Raw genomic sequence first — 25,341 nt, 5'->3', positions numbered from 1 at the left:
TACAACAGTTGCGTCACATATTCGTACCAACATGTATTTAGTGATGTCTTACCGATATTACTAGGTTGCATCGCTTTTAACAATGAAACGATTGACTGTGAGACTTAATTGAAATAACTTTGGACTGTGACCTGATAATTGTGATAAAGAAACAATTGAACTCCAAGAAATAACATTCTTCTTAATTTGACCTGAATGCCGGAACTTAGCGATTATATTGGACGCTGTGGTAGCGCTTCACTTAAAAATTTAGATTAATAAGCCAGTTTTTACTGTGGGACCAATCCTAGCCGTTATCGCGCGCTGAAGAATTAGCGACAGTTTCAAAAAGTACATTTCATTGACTTTCTAACGGTGTCAGTTCGTTTGAGCTACAACGGTTGGGTCACATGCTCGTACCAACATGTATTTAGCGATATTTTTCTGGTATTACTAGGTTGCATCGCTTTTAACAATGAAACGATTGACTGTGGGACTTAATTGAACTGATTTTGGACTATGATCTTAAAAATGTGATAAGTGAGACAATTGGACTCCAAGAAATAAACATTCTTCTTAATTTGACATGATTGCCGGAACTCAACGATTACACTGGGTGCCGGGGTAGCGCCTTATTCAAAAATGTAGACAAATAAGTCATTTTGTGCTGTGGGACAATCGTAGCCGTTAGGACGCGCAGAAGAAATAAAGCCAGTCTCAAAAATTACATTTCATTGACTTTCTAACGGTATCAATTCGCTTCAGTTACAACGGTTGCGTCACATACTCGTACCAACATGTATTTAGCCATTTTTCTCTCATACTATTAGGTTGCATCGCTTTTAACAATGAAACGATTGACTGTGGGACTTAATTGAACTGATTTTGGGCTGTGACCTGATAAATGTGATAAATGAGACAATTGGACTCCAAGAAATAACATTCTTCTTAATTTGACGTGATTGCCGGAACTCAGCGATTACACTGGGCGCTATGGTAGCACTTCATTTAAAAATTTAGATTAACAAATCATTTTTTACTGTGGGACCAATCCTAGCCGTTATCACGCGCTGCAGAATTAGCGACAGTTTCAAAAACTACATTTCATTGACTTTCCCAGGGTGTCAGCCCGTTTGAGTTACAACGATTGGGTCACATATTCGTACCAACATGTTTTTAGCGATATTTTTCTGATATTACTAGGTTGCATCGCTTTTAACAATGAAACGATTGACTGTGGAACTTAATTGTACTAACTTTGGACTGTGACCTGATAAATGTGATAAATGAGACAATTGGACTCCAAGAAAAAACATTCTTCTTAATTTGACGTGATTGCCGAAATTCAGCGATTACACTGGGCGCTGTGGTAGCGCTTCATTTAAAAATTTAGATAAATAAGTCATTTCTTACTGTGGGACCAATCCTAGCTGTTATCGCGCGCTGAAGAAATAGAGACAGTTTCAAAAAGTACATTTCATTGACTTTCTAAGGGTTTCAGTCCGTTTGAGTTACATGAAACGATTGACTGTGGGACTTAATTGAACTGATTTTGGACTGTGACCTTATAAATGTTATAAGTGTGACAATTGGATTCCAAGAAATAACATTCTTCTTAATTTGACATGACTGCCGAAACTCAGCGATTACACTGGGCGCTGTGGTAGCGCTTCATTTAAAAATTTAGATAAATAAGTCAATTTTTACTGTGGGACCAATCCTAGCCCTTAGTGCGCGCTGAATAAATAGAGATAGTTTCAAATACTACATTTCTTTGACTTTCTAACGGTATCAGTCCGTTTCAACTACAACAGTTGCGTCACATATTCGTACCAACATGTATTTAGTGATGTCTTACCGATATTACTAGGTTGCATTGCTTTTAACAATGAAACGATTGACTGTGGGACTTAATTGAACTAACTTTGGACTGTGACATGATAAATGTGATAACGGAGACAATTGAACTTCAAGAAATAACATTCTTCTTAATTTGACCTGAATGCCGGAACTCAGCGATTACACTGGACGCTGTGGTAGCGCTTCGCTTAAAACTTTAGATTAATAAGCCAGTTTTTACTATGGGACCAATCCTAGCCGTTATTGCGCTCTGAAGAATTAGCGACAGTTTCAAAAGGTACATTTCATTGACTTTCTAACGGTGTCAGTTCGTTTGAGTTACAACGGTTGGGTCACATGCTCGTACCAACATGTATTTAGCGATATTTTTCTGGTATTACTAGGTTGCATCGCTTTTAACAATGAAACGATTGACTGTGGGACTTAATTGAACTAACTTTGGACTATGACCTTATAAATGGGATAAGTGAGACAATTGGACTCCATGAAATAACATTCTTCTTAACTTGACCTGATTGCCGGAACTCAGCGATTACACTGGGCGCTGGGGTAGCACTTTATTAAAAAATGTAGACAAATAAGTAATTATGTGGTGTGGGACCAATCGTAGCTGTTATCGCGCGCTGAAGAAATAGAGACAGTTTCAAAAAGTACATTTCATTGACTTTCTAAGGGTTTCAGTCCGTTTGAGTTACAACGATTGGGACACATATTTGTTCCAACATGTATTTAGCGATATTTTTTTGATATTACTAGGTTGCATCGCTTTTAACAATGAAACGATTGACTGTGGGACTTAATTGAACTGATTTTGGACTGTGACCTTATAAATGTTATAAGTGTGACAATTGGATTCCAAGAAATAACATTCTTCTTAATTTGACATGACTGCCGGAACTCAGCGATTACACTGGGCGCTGTGGTAGCGCTTCATTTAAAAATTTAGATAAATAAGTCAATTTTTACTGTGGGACCAATCCTAGCCCTTAGTGCGCGCTGAAGAAATAGAGATAGTTTCAAATACTACATTTCTTTGACTTTCTAACGGTATCAGTCCGTTTCAACTACAACAGTTGCGTCACATATTCGTACCAACATGTATTTAGTGATGTCTTACTGATATTACTAGGTTGCATCGCTTTTAACAATGAAACGATTGACTGTGGGACTTAATTGAACTAACTTTGGACTGTGACATGAAAAATGTGATAAAGGAAACAATTGAACTCCAAGAAATAACATTCTTCTTAATTTGACCTGAATGCCGGAACTCAGGGATTACACTGGACGCTGTGGTAGCGCTTCGCTTAAAACTTTAGATTAATAAGCCAGTTTTTACTATGGGACCAATACTAGCCGTTATTGCGCTCTGAAGAATTAGCGACAGTTTCAAAAGGTACATTTCATTGACTTTCTAACGGTGTCAGTTCGTTTGAGTTACAACGGTTGGGTCACATGCTCGTACCAACATGTATTTAGCGATATTTTTCTGGTATTACTAGGTTGCATCGCTTTTAACAATGAAATGATTGACTGTGGGACTTAGTTGAACTAACTTTGGACTATGACCTTATAAATGGGATAAGTGAGACAATTGGACTCCATGAAATAACATTCTTCTTAACTTGACCTGATTGCCGGAACTCAGCGATTACACTGGGCGCTGGGGTAGCGCTTTATTAAAAAATGTAGACAAATAAGTAATTATGTGGTGTGGGACCAATCGTAGCCGTTATCGCGCGCTGAAGAAATAGCAACAGTCTCAAAAACTACATTTCATTGACTTTCTAACGGTATCAATCCGATTCAGTTACAGCGGTTGCGTCACATATTCGTACCAACATGTTTTTAGCGATATTTTTCTGATATTACTAGGTTGCATCGCTTTTAACAATGAAACGATTGACTGTGGAACTTAATTGTACTAACTTTGGACTGTGACCTGATAAATGTGATAAATGAGAAAATTGGACTCCAAGAAAAAACATTCTTCTTAATTTGACGTGATTGCCGAAAATCACCGATTACACTGGGCGCTGTGGTAGCGCTTCATTTAAAAATTTAGATAAATAAGTCATTTCTTACTGTGGGACCAATCCTAGCTGTTATCGCGCGCTGAAGAAATAGAGACAGTTTCAAAAAGAACATTTCATTGACTTTCTAAGGGTGTCAGTCCGTTTGAGTTACAACGATTGGGACACATATTTGTTCCAACATGTATTTAGCGATATTTTTCTGATATTACTAGGTTGCATCGCTTTTAACAATGAAACGATTGACTGTGGGACTTAATTGAACTGATTTTGGACTGTGACCTTATAAATTTTATAAGTGTGACAATTGGATTCCAAGAAATAACATTCTTCTTAATTTGACATGACTGCCGAAACTCAGCGATTACATTGGGCGTTGTGGTAGCGCTTCATTTAAAAATTTAGATAAATAAGTCAATTTTTACTGTGGGACCAATCCTAGCCCTTAGTGCGCGCTGAAGAAATAGAGATAGTTTCAAATACTACATTTCTTTGACTTTCTAACGGTATCAGTCCGTTTCAACTACAACAGTTGCGTCACATATTCGTACCAACATGTACTTAGTGATGTCTTACCGATATTGCTAGGTTGCATCGCTTTTAACAATGAAACGATTGACTGTGGGACTTAATTGAACTAACTTTGGACTGTGACATGATAAATGTGATAAAGGAGACAATTGAACTCCAAGAAATAACATTCTTCTTAATTTGACCTGAATGCCGGAACTCAGCGATTACACTGGACGCTGTGGTAGCGCTTCGCTTAAAAATTTAGATTAATAAGCCAGGTTTTACTGTGGGACCAATCCTAGCCGTTATTGCGCGCTGAAGAATTAGCGACAGTTTCAAAAAGTACATTTTATTGACTTTCTAACGGTGTCAGTTCGTTTGAGTTACAACGGTTGGGTCACATGCTCGTACCAACATGTATTTAGCGATATTTTTCTGGTATTACTAGGTTGCATCGCTTTTAACAATGAAACGATTGACTGTGGGACTTAATTGAACTGATTTTGGACTATGATCTTAAAAATGTGATAAGTGAGACAATTGGACTCCAAGAAATAAACAATCTTCTTAATTTAACATGATTGCCGGAACTCAACGATTACACTGGGTGCCGGGGTAGCGCCTTATTCAAAAATATAGACAAATAAGTCATTTTGTGCTGTGGGACCAATCGTAGCCGTTAGGACGCGCAGAACAAATAGAGCCAGTCTCAAAAATTACATTTCATTGACTTTCTAACGGTATCAATTCGCTTCAGTTACAACGGTTGCGTCACATACTCGTACCAACATGTATTTAGCGATTTTTCTCTCATACTATTAGGTTGCATCGCTTTTAACAATGAAACGATTGACTGTGGGACTTAATTGAACTGATTTTGGGCTGTGACCTGATAAATGTGATAAATGAGACAATTAGACTCCAAGAAATAACATTCTTCTTAATTTGACGTGATTGCCGGAACTCAGCGATTACACTGGGCGCTATGGTAGCACTTCATTTAAAAATTTAGATTAACAAATCATTTTTTACTGTGGGACCAATCCTAGCCGTTATCACGCGCTGCAGAATTAGCGACAGTTTCAAAAACTACATTTCATTGACTTTCCCAGGGTTTCAGCCCGTTTGAGTTACAACGATTGGGTCACATATTCGTACCAACATGTATTTAGCGATATTTTTCTGATATTACTAGGTTGCATCGCTTTTAACAATGAAACGATTGACTGTGGAACTTAATTGTACTAACTTTGGACTGTGACCTGATAAATGTGATAAATGAGACAATTGGACTCCAAGAAATAACATTCTTTTTAATTTGACGTGATTGCGGGAACTCAGCGATTACACTGGGCGCTGTAGTAGCGCTTCATTTAAAATTTAGATAAATAAGTCATTTCTTACTGTGGGACCAATCCTAGCTGTTATCGCGCGCTGAAGAAATAGAGACAGTTTCAAAAGTACATTTCATTGACTTTCTAAGGGTGTCAGTCCGTTTGAGTTACAACAATTGGGACACGTATTTGTTCCAACATGTATTTAGCGATATTTTTCTGATATTACTAGGTTGCATCGCTTTTAACAATGAAACGATTGACTGTGGGACTTAATTGAACTGATTTTGGACTGTGACCTTATAAATGTTATAAGTGTGACAATTGGATTCCAAGAAATAACATTCTTCTTAATTTGACATGACTGCCGAAACTCAGCAATTACACTGGGCGCTGTGGTAGCGCTTCATTTAAAAATTTAGATAAACAAGTCAATTTTTACTGTGGGACCAATCCTAGCCCTTAGTGCGCGCTGAAGAAATAGAGATAGTTTCAAATACTACATTTCTTTGACTTTCTAACGGTATCAGTTCGTTTCAACTACAACAGTTGCGTCACATATTCGTACCAACATGTATTTAGTGATGTCTTACCGATATTACTAGGTTGCATCGCTTTTAAAAATGAAACGATTGACTGTGGGACTTAATTGAACTAACTTTGGACTGTGACATGATAAATGTGATAAAGGAGACAATTGAACTCCAAGAAATAACATTCTTCTTAATTTGACCTGAATGCCGGAACTCAGCGATTACACTGGACGCTGTGGTAGCGCTTCGCTTAAAAATTTAGATTAATAAGCCAGTTTTTACTGTGGGACCAATCCTAGCCGTTATTGCGCTCTGAAGAATTAGCGACAGTTTCAAAAGGTACATTTCATTGACTTTCTAACGGTGTCAGTTCGTTTGAGTTACAACGGTTGGGTCACATGCTCGTACCAACATGTATTTAGCGATATTTTTCAGGTATTACTAGGTTGCATCGCTTTTAACAATGAAACGATTGACTGTAGGACTTAATTGAACTAACTTTGGACTATGATCTTACAAATGTGATAAGTGAGACAATTGGACTCCATGAAATAACATTCTTCTTAACTTGACCTGATTGCCGGAACTCAGCGATTACACTGGGCGCTGGGGTAGCGCTTTATTGAAAAATGTAGACAAATAAGTAATTATGTGGTGTGGGACCAATCGTAGCCGTTATCGCGCGCTGAAGAAATAGCAACAGTCTCAAAAACTACATTTCATTGACTTTCTAACGGTATCAATCCGATTCAGTTACAACGGTTGCGTCACATACTCGTACCAACATGTATTTAGCGATTTTTCTCTCACACTACTAGGTTGCATCGCTTTTAACAATGAAACGATTGACTGTGGGACTTAATTGAACTGACTTTGGGCTGTGACCTTATAAATGTGAAAGTGAGACAATTGGACTCCAAGAAATAACATTCTTTTTAATTTGACATGATTGCCGCAACTCAGCGATTACACTGGGCGCTGTGGTAGCACTTCTTTTAAAAATTTAGATTATTAAGTCATTTTTTACTGTGGGACCAATCCTAGCCGTAATCACGCGCTGAAGAATTAGCGACAGTTTCAAAAAGTACATTTCATTGACTTTCTAAGGGTGTCAGTCCGTTTGAGTTACAACGATTGAGTCACATATTCGTACCAATATGTTGTTAGTGATTTTTTCCGATATTACTAAGTTGTATCGCTTTTAACAGTGCAACGACTGACTGTGGGACTTAATTGAACTGATTTTGGACTATGACCTTAAAAATGTGATAAGTGAGACAATTGGACTCCAAGAAATAACATTCTTCTTAATTTGACATGATTGCCGGAACTCAGCGATTACACTGGGCGCTGGGGTAGCGCTTTATTCAAAAATGTAGACGAAAAAGTCATTTTGTGCTGTAGGACCAATCGTAGCCGTTAGGACGTGCAGAAGAAATAGGGACAGTCTCAAAAACTACATTGCATTGCCTTTCTAAGGGTGACAGTCCGTTTGAGTTAAAACGATTGGGTCACAAATTCGTACCAACATGTATTTAGCGATATTTTTCTGATATTACTAGGTTGCATCGCTTTTAACAATGAAACGATTGACTGTGGAACTTAAATGTACTAACTTTGGACTTTGACCTGATAAATCTGATATATGAGACAATTGGACTCCAAGAAAAAACATTCTTCTTAATTTGACGTGATTGCCGGAAATCAGCGATTACACTGGGCGCTGTGGTAGCGCTTCGTTTAAGAATTTAGATAAATAAGTCAATTTTTACTGTGGGACCAATCCTAGCCCTTAGTGCGCGCTGAAGAAATAGAGATAGTTTCAAATACTACATTTCTTTGACTTTCTAACGGTATCAGTCCGTTTCAACTACAACAGTTGCGTCACATATTCGTACCAACATGTACTTAGTGATGTCTTACCGATATTGCTAGGTTGCATCGCTTTTAACAATGAAACGATTGACTGTGGGACTTAATTGAACTAACTTTGGACTGTGACATGATAAATGTGATAAAGGAGACAATTGAACTCCAAGAAATAACATTCTTCTTAATTTGACCTGAATGCCGGAACTCAGCGATTACACTGGACGCTGTGGTAGCGCTTCGCTTAAAAATTTAGATTAATAAGCCAGGTTTTACTGTGGGACCAATCCTAGCCGTTATTGCGCGCTGAAGAATTAGCGACAGTTTCAAAAAGTACATTTTATTGACTTTCTAACGGTGTCAGTTCGTTTGAGTTACAACGGTTGGGTCACATGCTCGTACCAACATGTATTTAGCGATATTTTTCTGGTATTACTAGGTTGCATCGCTTTTAACAATGAAACGATTGACTGTGGGACTTAATTGAACTGATTTTGGACTATGATCTTAAAAATGTGATAAGTGAGACAATTGGACTCCAAGAAATAAACAATCTTCTTAATTTAACATGATTGCCGGAACTCAACGATTACACTGGGTGCCGGGGTAGCGCCTTATTCAAAAATATAGACAAATAAGTCATTTTGTGCTGTGGGACCAATCGTAGCCGTTAGGACGCGCAGAACAAATAGAGCCAGTCTCAAAAATTACATTTCATTGACTTTCTAACGGTATCAATTCGCTTCAGTTACAACGGTTGCGTCACATACTCGTACCAACATGTATTTAGCGATTTTTCTCTCATACTATTAGGTTGCATCGCTTTTAACAATGAAACGATTGACTGTGGGACTTAATTGAACTGATTTTGGGCTGTGACCTGATAAATGTGATAAATGAGACAATTAGACTCCAAGAAATAACATTCTTCTTAATTTGACGTGATTGCCGGAACTCAGCGATTACACTGGGCGCTATGGTAGCACTTCATTTAAAAATTTAGATTAACAAATCATTTTTTACTGTGGGACCAATCCTAGCCGTTATCACGCGCTGCAGAATTAGCGACAGTTTCAAAAACTACATTTCATTGACTTTCCCAGGGTTTCAGCCCGTTTGAGTTACAACGATTGGGTCACATATTCGTACCAACATGTATTTAGCGATATTTTTCTGATATTACTAGGTTGCATCGCTTTTAACAATGAAACGATTGACTGTGGAACTTAATTGTACTAACTTTGGACTGTGACCTGATAAATGTGATAAATGAGACAATTGGACTCCAAGAAATAACATTCTTTTTAATTTGACGTGATTGCGGGAACTCAGCGATTACACTGGGCGCTGTAGTAGCGCTTCATTTAAAATTTAGATAAATAAGTCATTTCTTACTGTGGGACCAATCCTAGCTGTTATCGCGCGCTGAAGAAATAGAGACAGTTTCAAAAGTACATTTCATTGACTTTCTAAGGGTGTCAGTCCGTTTGAGTTACAACAATTGGGACACGTATTTGTTCCAACATGTATTTAGCGATATTTTTCTGATATTACTAGGTTGCATCGCTTTTAACAATGAAACGATTGACTGTGGGACTTAATTGAACTGATTTTGGACTGTGACCTTATAAATGTTATAAGTGTGACAATTGGATTCCAAGAAATAACATTCTTCTTAATTTGACATGACTGCCGAAACTCAGCAATTACACTGGGCGCTGTGGTAGCGCTTCATTTAAAAATTTAGATAAACAAGTCAATTTTTACTGTGGGACCAATCCTAGCCCTTAGTGCGCGCTGAAGAAATAGAGATAGTTTCAAATACTACATTTCTTTGACTTTCTAACGGTATCAGTTCGTTTCAACTACAACAGTTGCGTCACATATTCGTACCAACATGTATTTAGTGATGTCTTACCGATATTACTAGGTTGCATCGCTTTTAAAAATGAAACGATTGACTGTGGGACTTAATTGAACTAACTTTGGACTGTGACATGATAAATGTGATAAAGGAGACAATTGAACTCCAAGAAATAACATTCTTCTTAATTTGACCTGAATGCCGGAACTCAGCGATTACACTGGACGCTGTGGTAGCGCTTCGCTTAAAAATTTAGATTAATAAGCCAGTTTTTACTGTGGGACCAATCCTAGCCGTTATTGCGCTCTGAAGAATTAGCGACAGTTTCAAAAGGTACATTTCATTGACTTTCTAACGGTGTCAGTTCGTTTGAGTTACAACGGTTGGGTCACATGCTCGTACCAACATGTATTTAGCGATATTTTTCAGGTATTACTAGGTTGCATCGCTTTTAACAATGAAACGATTGACTGTAGGACTTAATTGAACTAACTTTGGACTATGATCTTACAAATGTGATAAGTGAGACAATTGGACTCCATGAAATAACATTCTTCTTAACTTGACCTGATTGCCGGAACTCAGCGATTACACTGGGCGCTGGGGTAGCGCTTTATTGAAAAATGTAGACAAATAAGTAATTATGTGGTGTGGGACCAATCGTAGCCGTTATCGCGCGCTGAAGAAATAGCAACAGTCTCAAAAACTACATTTCATTGACTTTCTAACGGTATCAATCCGATTCAGTTACAACGGTTGCGTCACATACTCGTACCAACATGTATTTAGCGATTTTTCTCTCACACTACTAGGTTGCATCGCTTTTAACAATGAAACGATTGACTGTGGGACTTAATTGAACTGACTTTGGGCTGTGACCTTATAAATGTGAAAGTGAGACAATTGGACTCCAAGAAATAACATTCTTTTTAATTTGACATGATTGCCGCAACTCAGCGATTACACTGGGCGCTGTGGTAGCACTTCTTTTAAAAATTTAGATTATTAAGTCATTTTTTACTGTGGGACCAATCCTAGCCGTAATCACGCGCTGAAGAATTAGCGACAGTTTCAAAAAGTACATTTCATTGACTTTCTAAGGGTGTCAGTCCGTTTGAGTTACAACGATTGAGTCACATATTCGTACCAATATGTTGTTAGTGATTTTTTCCGATATTACTAAGTTGTATCGCTTTTAACAGTGCAACGACTGACTGTGGGACTTAATTGAACTGATTTTGGACTATGACCTTAAAAATGTGATAAGTGAGACAATTGGACTCCAAGAAATAACATTCTTCTTAATTTGACATGATTGCCGGAACTCAGCGATTACACTGGGCGCTGGGGTAGCGCTTTATTCAAAAATGTAGACGAAAAAGTCATTTTGTGCTGTAGGACCAATCGTAGCCGTTAGGACGTGCAGAAGAAATAGGGACAGTCTCAAAAACTACATTGCATTGCCTTTCTAAGGGTGACAGTCCGTTTGAGTTAAAACGATTGGGTCACAAATTCGTACCAACATGTATTTAGCGATATTTTTCTGATATTACTAGGTTGCATCGCTTTTAACAATGAAACGATTGACTGTGGAACTTAAATGTACTAACTTTGGACTTTGACCTGATAAATCTGATATATGAGACAATTGGACTCCAAGAAAAAACATTCTTCTTAATTTGACGTGATTGCCGGAAATCAGCGATTACACTGGGCGCTGTGGTAGCGCTTCGTTTAAGAATTTAGATAAATAAGTCATTTCCTACTGTAGGACCAATCCTAGCTGTTATCGCGCGCTGAAGAAATAGAGACAGTTTCAAAAAGTACATATCATTGACTTTCTGACGGTGTCAGTCAGTTTGAGTTACAACGGTTTGATCACATAGTCGTACCAACATGTATTTTGCGATATTTTTCTGATATTACTAGGTTGCATCGCTTTTAACAATGAAACGATTGACTGTGGGACTTAATTGAACTGATTTTGGGCTGTGGCCTTATAAATGTAAAAGTGAGACAATTGGACTCCACGAAAAAACATTCTTCTTAATTTTACATGATGCCGGAACTCAGCGATTACACTGGGCGCTGGGGTAGCGCTTTATTCAAAAATGTAGACAAATAAGTCATTTTGTGCTGTGGGACCAATCGTAGCCGTAAGGACGCCCTGAAGAAATAGAGACAGATTCAAAAACTACATTTCATTGACTTTCTAACGGTGTCAGTTCGTTTGAGTTACAACGGTTGGGTCACATGCTCGTACCAACATGTATTTAGCGATATTTTTCTGGTATTACTAGGTTGCATCGCTTTTAACAATGAAACGATTGACTGTAGGACTTAATTGAACTAACTTTGGACTATGACCTTATAAATGTGATAAGTGAGACATTTGGACTCCAAGAAATAACATGCTTCTTAACTTGACCTGATTGCCGGAACTCAGCGATTACACTGGGCGGTGGGGTAGCGCTTTATTCAAAAATGTAGACAAATAAGTAATTTTGTGCTGTGGGACCAATCGTAGCCGTTATCGCGCGCTGAATAATTAGCAACAGTCTCAAAAACTACATTTCATTTGTGACCTTATAAATGTGAAAGTGAGACAATTGGAGTCTCATCAAAAATGAAAACATTTTTGAAAACTACAAGTCTCATGCGTTTTAGTGGTGAAAAAATAATTTAAAAAATCGTTCTGGAAATGAGTTTACTCCCTGCGTACTTTCTTTGTATAATTTTGACTATATGGGCCGAGTCCGGGATTTACGGGAAATCGCAGGTTTTCGTTTGCCGGCGATTAAACTTCTTTTATTCAGCGTCTCATCAAAAATGAAAACATTTTTGAAAACTACAAGTCTCATGCGTTTTAGTGGTGAAAAGATAATTTAAAAAATCGTTCTGGAAATGACTTTACTCACAGGGTACTTTCTTTGTATACATTCGACTATACGGGACAAGCCCGGGATTTACGGGAAATCGCGGGTTTTCGTTTGCCGGCGATTAAACCTCTTTCATTAAGCGTCTCATTAAAAATGAAAACATTTTTGAAAACTACAAGTCTCATTCGTTCTAGTGGTGCAAAAATAATTTGAAAAATCGTTCGGGAAATCAGTTTACTCCCTGGGTACTTTCTTTATATACATTCAACTATACGGGCCAAGCCCGGGATTTACGGGAAATCGCGGGTTTTCGTTTGCCGGCGATTAAACTTCTTTTATTCAGCGTCTCATCAAAAATGAAAACGTTTTTAAAAACTACTAGTCTTATGCGTTTTAGTGGTGAAAAAATAATCTAAAAAATCGTTCTGGAAATGAGTTTACTCACAGGGTACTTTCTTTGTATAATTTTGACTATATGGGCCGAGTCCGGGATTTACGGGAAATCGCAGGTTTTCGTTTGCCGGCGATTAAACTTCTTTTATTCAGCGTCTCATCAAAAATGAAAACATTTTTGAAAACTACAAGTCTCATGCGTTTTAGTGGTGAAAAGATAATTTAAAAAATCGTTCTGGAAATGACTTTACTCACAGGGTACTTTCTTTGTATACATTCGACTATACGGACAAGCCCGGGATTTACGGGAAATCGCGGGTTTTCGTTTGCCGGCGATTAAACCTCTTTCATTAAGCGTCTCATTAAAAATGAAAACATTTTTGAAAACTACAAGTCTCATTCGTTCTAGTGGTGCAAAAATAATTTGAAAAATCGTTCGGGAAATCAGTTTACTCCCTGGGTACTTTCTTTATATACATTCAACTATACGGGCCAAGCCCGGGATTTACGGGAAATCGCGGGTTTTCGTTTGCCAGCGATTAAACTTCTTTTATTCAGCGTCTCATCAAAAATGAAAACGTTTTTAAAAACTACAAGTCTTATGCGTTTTAGTGGTGAAAAAATAATCTAAAAAATCGTTCTGGAAATGAGTTTACTCACAGGGTACTTTCTTTGTATACATTCGACTATACGGGCCAAGTCCGGGATTTACGGGAAATCGCGGGTTTTCGTTTGCCGGCGATTAAACCTCTTTCATTGAGCGTCTCATCAAAAATGAAAACATTTTTGAAAACTACTAGTCTCATGCGTTTTAGTGGTGAAAAAAAATTTTAAAACATCGTTCGGGAAATGAGTTTACTCCCTGGGTACTTTCTTTGTATACATTCGACTATACGTTCCAAGCCGGGATTTACGGGAAATCGCGGGTTTTCGTTTGCCGGCGATTAAACCTCTTTTATTAAGCGTCTCATCAAAAATGAAAACATTTTTGAAAACTACAAGTCTCATGCGTTTTAGTGGTGAAAAAATAATTTAAAAAATCGTTCGGGAAATGAGTTTACTCCCTGGGTACTTTCTTTGTATACTTTTGACTATACGGGCCGAGTCCGGGATTTACGGGAAATGGCGGGTTTTGTTTGCCGGTGATTAAACTACTTTTATTCAGCGTCCCATCAAAAATGAAAACATTTTTGAAAACTACAAGTCTCATGCGTTTTAGTGGTGAAAAAATAATATAAAAAATCGTTTTGGAAATGAGTTTACTCACAGGGTACTTTCTTTGTATACATTCGACTATACGGGCCAAACCCGGGATTTACGGGAAATCGCGGGTTTTCGTTTGCCGGCGATTAAACCTCTTTCATTGAGCGTCTCATCAAAAATGAAAACATTTTTGAAAACTACCAGTCTCATGCGTTTTAGTGGTGAAAAAAAATTTTAAAACATCGTTCGGGAAATGAGTTTACTCGCTGGGTACTTTCTTTGTATACATTCAACTATACGGGCCAAGCCGGGATTTACGGGAAATCGCGGGTTTTCGTTTGCCGGCGATTAAACCTCTTTTATTAAGCGTCTCATCAAAAATGAAAACATTTTTGAAAACTACAAGTCTCATGCGTTTTAGTGGTGAAAAAATAATTTAAAAAATCGTTCGGGAAATGAGTTTACTCCCTGGGTACTTTCTTTGTATACTTTTGACTATACGGGCCGAGTCCGGGGTTTACGGGAAATGGCGGGTTTTCGTTTGCCGTCGATTAAACTTCTTTTATTCAGCGTCTCATCAAAAATGAAAACGTTTTTAAAAACTACAAGTCTCATGCGTTTTAGTGGTGAAAAAATAATATAAAAAATCGTTTTGGAAATGAGTTTACTCACAGGGTACTTTCTTTGTATACATTCGACTATACGGGCCAAACCCGGGATTTACGGGAAATCGCGGGTTTTCGTTTGCCGGCGATTAAACCTCTTTCATTGAGCGTCTCATCAAAAATGAAAACATTTTTGAAAACTACCAGTCTCATGCGTTTTAGTGGTGAAAAAAAATTTTAAAACATCGTTCGGGAAATGAGTTTACTCGCTGGGTACTTTCTTTGTATACATTCGACTATACGGGCCAAGCCGGGATTTACGGGAAATCGCGGGTTTTTGTTTGCCGGCGATTAAACCTCTTTTATTAAGCGTCTCATCAAAAATGAAAACATTTTTGAAAACTACAAGTCTCATGCGTTTTAGTGGTGAAAAAATAATTTAAAAAATCGTTCGGGAAATGAGTTTACTCCCTGGGTACTTTCTTTGTATACTTTTGACTATACGGGCCGAGTCCGGGGTTTACGGGAAATGGCGGGTTTTCGTTTGCCGGCGATTAAACTTCTTTTATTCAGCGTCTCATCAAAAATGAAAACGTTTTTAAAAACTACAAGTCCTATGCGTTTTAGTGGTGAAAAAATAATCTAAAAAATCGTTCTGGAAATGAGTTTACTCACAGGGTACTTTCTTTGTATACATTCGACTATACGGGCCAAGCCCGGGATTTACGGGAAATCGCGGGTTTTCGTTTGCCGGCGAATAAACCTCTTTCATTGAGCGTCTCATCAAAAATGAAAATATTTTTGAAAACTACTAGTCTCATGCGTTTTAGTGGTGAAAAAAAATTTTAAAACATCGTTCGGGAAATGAGTTTACTCCCTGGGTACTTTCTTTGTATACATTCGACTATACGGGCCAAGCCGGGATTTACGGGAAATCGCGGGTTTTCGTTTGCCGGAGATTACACCTCTTTTATTAAGCGTCTCATCAAAAATGAAAACATTTTTGAAAACTACAAGTCTCATGCGTTTTAGTGGTGAAAAAATAATTTAAAAAATCGTTCGGGAAATGAGTTTACTCCCTGGGTACTTTCTTTGTATACTTTTGACTATACGGGCCGAGTCCGGGATTTACGGGAAATCGCGGGTTTTCGTTTGCCAGCGATTAAACTACTTTTATTCAGCGTCCCATCAAAAATGAAAACATTTTTGAAAACTACAAGTCTCATGCGTTTTAGTGGTGAAAAAATAATATAAAAAATCGTTCGGGAAATGAGTTTACTCCCTGGGTACTTTCTTTGTATACTTTTAACTATGCGGGCCGAGTCCGGGGTTTACGGGAAATGGCGGGTTTTCGTTTGCCGGCGATTAAACTACTTTTATTCAGCGTCCCATCAAAAATGAAAACATTTTTGAAAACTACAAGTCTCATGCGTTTTAGTGGTGAAAAAATAATATAAAAAATCGTTCGGGAAATGAGTTTACTCCCTGGGTACTTTCTTTGTATACTTTTGACTATACGGGCCGAGTCCGGGGTTTACGGGAAATGGCGGGTTTTCGTTTGACGGCGATTAAACTTCTTTTATTCAGCGTCTCATCAAAAATGAAAACATTTTTGAAAACTACAAGTCTCATGCGTTTTAGTGGTAAAGAGATACTTTAAAAAATCGCTTTGGAAATGAGTTTACTCACAGGGTACTTTCTTTGTTTACATTCGACTATACGGGCCAAGCCCGGGATTTACGGGAAATCGCGGGTTTTCGTTTGCTGCCGATTAAACCTCTTTCATTGAGCGTCTCATCAAAAATGAAAACATTTTTGAAAACTACTAGTCTCATGCGTTTTAGTCGTGAAAAAAAATTTTAAAACATCGTTCGGGAAATGAGTTTACTCCCTGGGTACTTTCTTTGTATACATTCGACTATACGGGCCAAGCCGGGATTTACGGGAAATCGCGGGTTTTCGTTTGCCGGCGATTAAACCTCTTTTATTAAGCGTCTCATCAAAAATGAAAACATTTTTGAAAACTACAAGTCTCATGCGTTTTAGTGGTGAAAAAATAATTTAAAAAATCGTTCGGGAAATGAGTTTACTCCCTGGGTACTTTCTTCGTATACTTTTGACTATACGGGCCGAGTCCGGGGTTTACGGGAAATGGCGGGTTTTCGTTTGACGGCGATTAAAATTCTTTTATTCAGCGTCTCATCAAAAATGAAAACATATTTGAAAACTACAAGTCTCATGCGTTTTAGTGGTAAAGAGATACTTTATAAAATCGTTTTGGAAATGAGTTTACTCACAGGGTACTTTCTTTGTATACATTCGACTATACGGGCCAAACCCGGGATTTACGGGAAATCGCGGGTTTTCGCTTGCCGGCGATTAAACAACTTTTGTTAGGCGTCTCATCAAAAATGAAAACATTTTTGAAAACTACAAGTCTCATGCGTTTTAGTGGTGAAAAAATAATTTAAAAAATCGTTCTGGAGATGAGTTTACTCCCTGGGTACTTTCTTTGTATAATTTTGACTATATGGGCCGAGTCCGGGATTTACGGGAAATCGCAGGTTTTCGTTTGCCGGCGATTAAACTTCTTCTATTCCGCGTCTCATCAAAAATGAAAACATTTTTGAAAACTACAAGTCTCATGCGTTTTAGTGGTAAAGAGATACTTTATAAAATCGTTTTGGAAATGAGTTTACTCACAGGGTACTTTCTTTGTATACATTCGACTATACGGGCCAAACCCGGGATTTACGGGAAATCGCGGGTTTTCGCTTGCCGGCGATTAAACAACTTTTGTTAGGCGTCTCATCAAAAATGAAAACATTTTTGAAAACTACAAGTCTCATGCGTTTTAGTGGTGAAAAAATAATTTAAAAAATCGTTCTGGAGATGAGTTTACTCCCTGGGTACTTTCTTTGTGTAATTTTGACTATATTGGCCGAGTCCGGGATTTACGGGAAATCGCAGGTTTTCGCTTGCCGGCGATTAAACTTCTTCTATTCCGCGTCTCATCAAAAATGAAAACATTTTTGAAAACTACAAGCCTCATGCGTTTTAGTGGTGAAAAGATAATTTAAAAAATCGTTCTGGAAATGACTTTACTCACAGGGTACTTTCTTTGTATACATTCGACTATACGGGACAAGCCCGGGATTTACGGGAAATCGCGGGTTTTCGTTTGCCGGCGATTAAACTTCTTTTATTCAGCGTCTCATCAAAAATGAAAACGTTTTTGAAAACTACAAGTCTTATGCCTTTTAGTGGTGAAAAAATAATCTAAAAAATCGTTCTGGAAATGAGTTTACTCACAGGGTACTTTCTTTGTATACATTCGACTATACGGGCCAAGCCCGGGATTTACGGGAAATCGCGGGTTTTCGTTTGCCGGCGATTAAACCTCTTTCATTGAGCGTCTCATCAAAAATGAAAACATTTTTGAAAACTACTAGTCTCATGCGTTTTAGTGGTGAAAAAAAATTTTTAAACATCGTTCGGGAAATGAGTTTACTCCCTTGGTACTTTCTTTGTATACATTCGACTGTACGGGCCAAGCCGGGATTTACGGGAAATCGCGGGTTTTCGTTTGCCGGCAATTAAACCTCTTTTATTAAGCGTCTCATCAAAAATGAAAACATTTTTGAAAACTACAAGTCCGATGCGTTTTAGTGGTGAAAAAATAATTTAAAAAATCGTTCGGGAAATAAGTTTACTTTCTGGTTACTTTCTTTGTATACTTTTGACTATACGGACCGAGTCCGGGGTTTACGGGAAATGGCGGGTTTTCGTTAGCCGGCGATTAAACTCCTTTTATTCAGCGTCTCATCAAAAATGAAAACATTTTTGAAAACTACAAGTCTCATGCGTTTTAGTGGTGAAAAGATAATTTAAAAAACCGTTCTGGAAATGACTTTACTCACAGGGTACTTTCTTTGTATACATTCGACTATACGGGACAAGCCCGGGATTTACGGGAAATCGTGGGTTTTCGTTTGCCGGCGATTAAACCTCTTTCATTAAGCGTCTCATTAAAAATGAAAACATTTTTGAAAACTACAAGTCTCATTCGTTCTAGTGGTGCAAAAATAATTTGAAAAATCGTTCGGGAAATCAGTTTACTCCCTGGGTACTTTCTTTATATACATTCAACTATACGGGCCAAGCCCGGGATTTACGGGAAATCGCGGGTTTTCGTTTGCCGGCGATTAAACTTCTTTTATTCAGCGTCTCATCAAAAATGAAAACGTTTCGGAAAACTACAAGTCTCATGCGTTTTAGTGGTGAAAAAATAATATAAAAAATCGTTCGGGAAATGAGTTTACTCCCTGGGTACTTTCTTTGTATACTTTTGACTATGCGGGCCGAGTCCGGGGTTTACGGGAAATGGCGGGTTTTCGTTTGCCGGCGATTAAACTACTTTTATTCAGCGTCCCATCAAAAATGAAAACATTTTTGAAAACTACAAGTCTCATGCGTTTTAGTGGTGAAAAAATAATATAAAAAATCGTTCGGGAAATGAGTTTACTCCCTGGGTACTTTCTTTGTATACTTTTGACTATACGGGCCGAGACCGGGGTTTACGGGAAATGGCGGGTTTTCGTTTGACGGCGATTAAACTTCTTTTATTCAGCGTCTCATCAAAAATGAAAACATTTTTGAAAACTACAAGTCTCATGCGTTTTAGTGGTAAAGAGATACTTTAAAAAATCGTTTTGGAAATGAGTTTACTCACAGGGTACTTTCTTTGTATACATTCGACTATACGGGACAAGCCCGGGATTTACGGGAAATCGCGGGTTTTCGTTTGCCGGCGATTAAACTTCTTTTATTCAGCGTCTCATCAAAAATGAAAACGTTTTTGAAAACTACAAGTCTTATGCCTTTTAGTGGTGAAAAAATAATCTAAAAAATCGTTCTGGAAATGAGTTTACTCACAGGGTACTTTCTTTGTATACATTCGACTATACGGGCCAAGCCCGGGATTTACGGGAAATCGCGGGTTTTCGTTTGCCGGCGATTAAACCTCTTTCATTGAGCGTCTCATCAAAAATGAAAACATTTTTGAAAACTACTAGTCTCATGCGTTTTAGTGGTGAAAAAAAATTTTTAAACATCGTTCGGGAAATGAGTTTACTCCCTTGGTACTTTCTTTGTATACATTCGACTGTACGGGCCAAGCCGGGATTTACGGGAAATCGCGGGTTTTCGTTTGCCGGCGATTAAACCTCTTTTATTAAGCGTCTCATCAAAAATGAAAACATTTTTGAAAACTACAAGTCTCATGCGTTTTAGTGGTGAAAAAATAAATTAAAAAATCGTTCGGGAAATGAGTTTACTTTCTGGTTACTTTCTTTGTATACTTTTGACTATACGGACCGAGTCCGGGGTTTACGGGAAATGGCGGGTTTTCGTTAGCCGGCGATTAAACTCCTTTTATTCAGCGTCTCATCAAAAATGAAAACATTTTTGAAAACTACAAGTCTCATGCGTTTTAGTGGTGAAAAGATAATTTAAAAAACTGTTCTGGAAATGACTTTACTCACATGTTACTTTCTTTGTATACATTCGACTATACGGGACAAGCCCGGGATTTACGGGAATTCGCGGGTTTTCGTTTGCCGGCGATTAAACCTCTTTCATTAAGCGTCTCATTAAAAATGAAAACATTTTTGAAAACTACAAGTCTCATTCGTTCTAGTGGTGCAAAAATAATTTGAAAAATCGTTCGGGAAATCAGTTTACTCCCTGGGTACTTTCTTTATATACATTCAACTATACGGGCCAAGCCCGGGATTTACGGGAAATCGCGGGTTTTCGTTTGCCGGCGATTAAACTTCTTTTATTCAGCGTCTCATCAAAAATGAAAACGTTTTGGAAAACTACAAGTCTCATGCGTTTTAGTGGTGAAAAAATTATATAAAAAATCGTTCGGGAAATGAGTTTACTCCCTGGGTACTTTCTTTGTATACTTTTGACTATGCGGGCCGAGTCCGGGATTTACGGGAAATGGCGGGTTTTCGTTTGCCGGCGATTAAACTACTTTTATTCAGCGTCCCATCAAAAATGAAAACATTTTTGAAAACTACAAGTCTCATGCGTTTTAGTGGTGAAAAAATAATATAAAAAATCGTTCGGGAAATGAGTTTACTCCCTGGGTACTTTCTTTGTATACTTTTGACTATACGGGCCGAGTCCGGGGTTTACGGGAAATGGCGGGTTTTCGTTTGACGGCGATTAAAAATCTTTTATTCAGCGTCTCATCAAAAATGAAAACATTTTTGAAAACTACAAGTCTCATGCGTTTTAGTGGTAAAGAGATACTTTATAAAATCGTTTTGGAAATGATTTTACTCACAGGGTACTTTCTTTGTATACATTCGACTATACGGGCCAAACCCGGGATTTACGGGAAATCGCGGGTTTTCGTTTGCCGGCGATTAAACAACTTTTATTAGGCGTCTCATCAAAAATGAAAACATTTTTGAAAACTACAAGTCTCATGCGTTTTAGTGGTGAAAAAATAATTTAAAAAATCGTTCTGGAGATGAGTTTACTCCCTGGGTACTTTCTTTGTATAATTTTGACTATATGGGCCGAGTCCGGGATTTACGGGAAATCGCAGGTTTTCGTTTGCCGGCGATTAAACTTCTTCTATTCCGCGTCTCATCAAAAATGAAAACATTTTTGAAAACTACAAGTCTCATGCGTTTTAGTGGTGAAAAGATAATTTAAAAAATCGTTCTGGAAATGACTCTACTCACAGGGTACTTTCTTTGTATACATTCGACTATACGGGACAAGGCCGGGATTTACGGGAAATCGCGGGTTTTCGTTTGCCGGCGATTAAACCTCTTTCATTAAGCGTCTCATTAAAAATGAAAACATTTTTGAAAACTACAAGTCTCATTTGTTCTAGTGGTGCAAAAATAATTTGAAAAATCGTTCGGGAAATCAGTTTACTCCCTGGGTACTTTCTTTATATACATTCAACTATACGGGCCAAGCCCGGGATTTACGGGAAATCGCGGGTTTTCGTTTGCCGGCGATTAAACTTCTTTTATTCAGCGTCTCATCAAAAATGAAAACGTTTTTGAAAACTACAAGTCTTATGCCTTTTAGTGGTGAAAAAATAATCTAAAAAATCGTTCTGGAAATGAGTTTACTCACAGGGTACTTTCTTTGTATACACTCGACTATACGGGCCAAGCCCGGGATTTACGGGAAATCGCGGGTTTTCGTTTGCCGGCAATTAAACCTCTTTCATTGAGCGTCTCATCAAAAATGAAAACATTTTTGAAAACTACAAGTCTCATGCGTTTTAGTGGTGAAAAAATAATTTAAAAAATCGTTCGGGAAATGAGTTTACTTTCTGGTTACTTTCTTTGTATACTTTTGACTATACGGACCGAGTCCGGGGTTTACGGGAAATGGCGGGTTTTCGTTAGCCGGCGATTAAACTCCTTTCATTAAGCGTCTCATTAAAAATGAAAACATTTTTGAAAACTACAAGTCTCATTCGTTCTAGTGGTGCAAAAATAATTTGAAAAATCGTTCGGGAAATCAGTTTACTCCCTGGGTACTTTCTTTATATACATTCAACTATACGGGCCAAGCCCGGGATTTACGGGAAATCGCGGGTTTTCGTTTGCCGGCGATTAAACTTCTTTTATTCAGCGTCTCATCAAAAATGAAAACGTTTTGGAAAACTACAAGTCTTATGCCTTTTAGTGGTGAAAAAATAATCTAAAAAATCGTTCTGAAAATGAGTTTACTCACAGGGTACTTTCTTTGTATACATTTGACTATACGGGCCAAGCCCGGGATTTACGGGAAATCGCGGGTTTTCGTTTGCCGGCGATTAAACCTCTTTCTTTTGAGCGTCTCATTAAAAATGAAAACATTTTTGAAAACTACTAGTCTTATGCGTTTTAGTGGTGAAAAAAAATTTTAAAACATCGTTCGGGAAATGAGTTTACTCCCTTGGTACTTTCTTTGTATACATTCGACTATACGGGCCAAGCCGGGATTTACGGGAAATCGCGGGTTTTCGTTAGCCGGCGATTAAACTCCTTTTATTCAGCATCTCATCAAAAATGAAAACATTTTTAAAAACTACAAGTCTCATGCGTTTTAGTGGTCAAGAGATACTTTAAAAAATCGTTTTGGAAATTAGTTTACTCACAGGGTACTTTCTTTGTATACATTCGACTATACGGGCCAAACCCGGGATTTACGGGAAATCGCGGGTTTTCGTTTGCCGGCGATTAAACCACTTTTATTAAGCGTCTCATCAAAAATGAAAACATTTTTGAAACCTACAAGTCTTATGCGTTTTAGTGGTGAAAAAATAATTTAAAAAATCGTTCTGGAAATGAGTTTACTCACAGGGTACTTTCTTTGTATACATTCGACTCTACGGGCCAAGCCCGGGATTTACGGGAAATCGCGGGTTTTCGTTTGCCGGCGATTAAACCTCTTTTATTCAGCGTCTCATCAAAAATGAAAACACTTTGGAAAACTACAAGTCTCATGCGTTTTAGTGGTGAAAAAATAATTTAAAAAATCGTTCGGGAAATAAGTTTACTCCCTGGGTACTTTCTTTGTATACATTCGACTATACGGGCCAAGCTCGGGATTAACGGGAAATGGCGGGTTTTCGTTTGCCGGCGATTAAACTTCTTTTATTCAGCGTCTCATCAAAAATGAAAACATTTTTGAAAACTACAAGTCTCATGCGTTTTAGTGGTGAAAAAATAATTAAAAAAATCGTTCAGGAAATGATTTTACTCCCTGGGTACTTTTTTGTATACTTTTGACTATACCGGCCAAGCCCGGGATTTACGGGAAATCGCGAGTTTTCGTTTGCCGGCGATTAAACTTCTTTTATTCAGCGTCTGATCAAAAATGAAAACATTTTTGAAACCTACAAGTCTTATGCGTTTTAGTGATGAAAAAATAATTTAAAAAATCGTTCTGGAAATGAGTTTACTCACAGGGTACTTTCTTTGTATACATTCGACTCTACGGGCCAAGCCCGGGATTTACGGGAAATCGCGGGTTTTCGTTTGTCGGCGATTAAACCTCTTTTATTCAGCGTCTCATCAAAAATGAAAACACTTTTGAAAACTACAAGTCTCATGCGTTTTAGTGGTGAAAAAATAATTTAAAAAATCGTTCGGGAAATAAGTTTACTCCCTGGGTACTTTCTTTGTATACTTTTGACTATACCGGCCAAGCCCGGGATTTACGGGAAATCGCGAGTTTTTGTTTGCCGGCGATTAAACTTCTTTTATTCAGCGTCTGATCAAAAATGAAAACATTTTTGAAACCTACAAGTCTTATGCGTTTTAGTGATGAAAAAATAATTTAAAAAATCGTTCTGGAAATGAGTTTACTCACAGGGTACTTTCTTTGTATACATTCGACTCTACGGGCCAAGCCCGGGATTTACGGGAAATCGCGGGTTTTCGTTTGTCGGCGATTAAACCTCTTTTATTCAGCGTCTCATCAAAAATGAAAACACTTTTGAAAACTACAAGTCTCATGCGTTTTAGTGGTGAAAAAATAATTTAAAAAATCGTTCGGGAAATAAGTTTACTCCCTGGGTACTTTCTTTGTATACATTCGACTCTACGGGCCAAGCCCGGGATTTACGGGAAATCGCGGGTTTTCGTTTGCCGGCGATTAAACCTCTTTCATTAAGCGTGTCATCAAAAATGAATACATTTTTGAAAACTACAAGTCTTATGCGTTTTAGTGGTGAAAAAATAATTTAAAAAATCGTTCAGGAAATGAGTTTACTCCCTGGGTACTTTCTTTGTATACTTTTGACTATACCGGCCAAGCCCGGGATTTACGGGAAATCGCGAGTTTTCGTTTGCCGGCGATTAAACTTCTTTTATTCAGCGTCTGATCAAAAATGAAAACATTTTTGAAATCTACAAGTCTTATGCGTTTTAGTGGTGAAAAGATACTTTAAAAAATCGTTTTGGAAATGAGTTTACTCCCTGGGTACTTTCTTTAAATAAATTCAACTATACGGGCCAAGCCCGGGATTTACGGGAAATCGCGAGTTTTCGTTTGCCGGCGATAAAACGTCTTTTATTCAGCGTCTGATCAAAAATGAAAACACTTTTGAAAACTACAAGTCTCATGCGTTTTAGTGGTGAAAAAATAATTTAAAAAATCGTTCGGAAAATAAGTTTACTCCCTGGGTACTTTCTTTGTATACTTTTGACTATACCGGCCAAGCCCGGGATTTACGGGAAATCGCGAG

The sequence above is a fragment of the Hydractinia symbiolongicarpus genome, chromosome 13, assembly GCF_029227915.1.
Source record: "Hydractinia symbiolongicarpus strain clone_291-10 chromosome 13, HSymV2.1, whole genome shotgun sequence".
Classification (NCBI taxonomy): domain Eukaryota; kingdom Metazoa; phylum Cnidaria; class Hydrozoa; order Anthoathecata; family Hydractiniidae; genus Hydractinia; species Hydractinia symbiolongicarpus.
The sequence above is the reverse complement of the archived record's forward strand: the minus strand, read 5'-3'. Positions refer to the sequence as shown.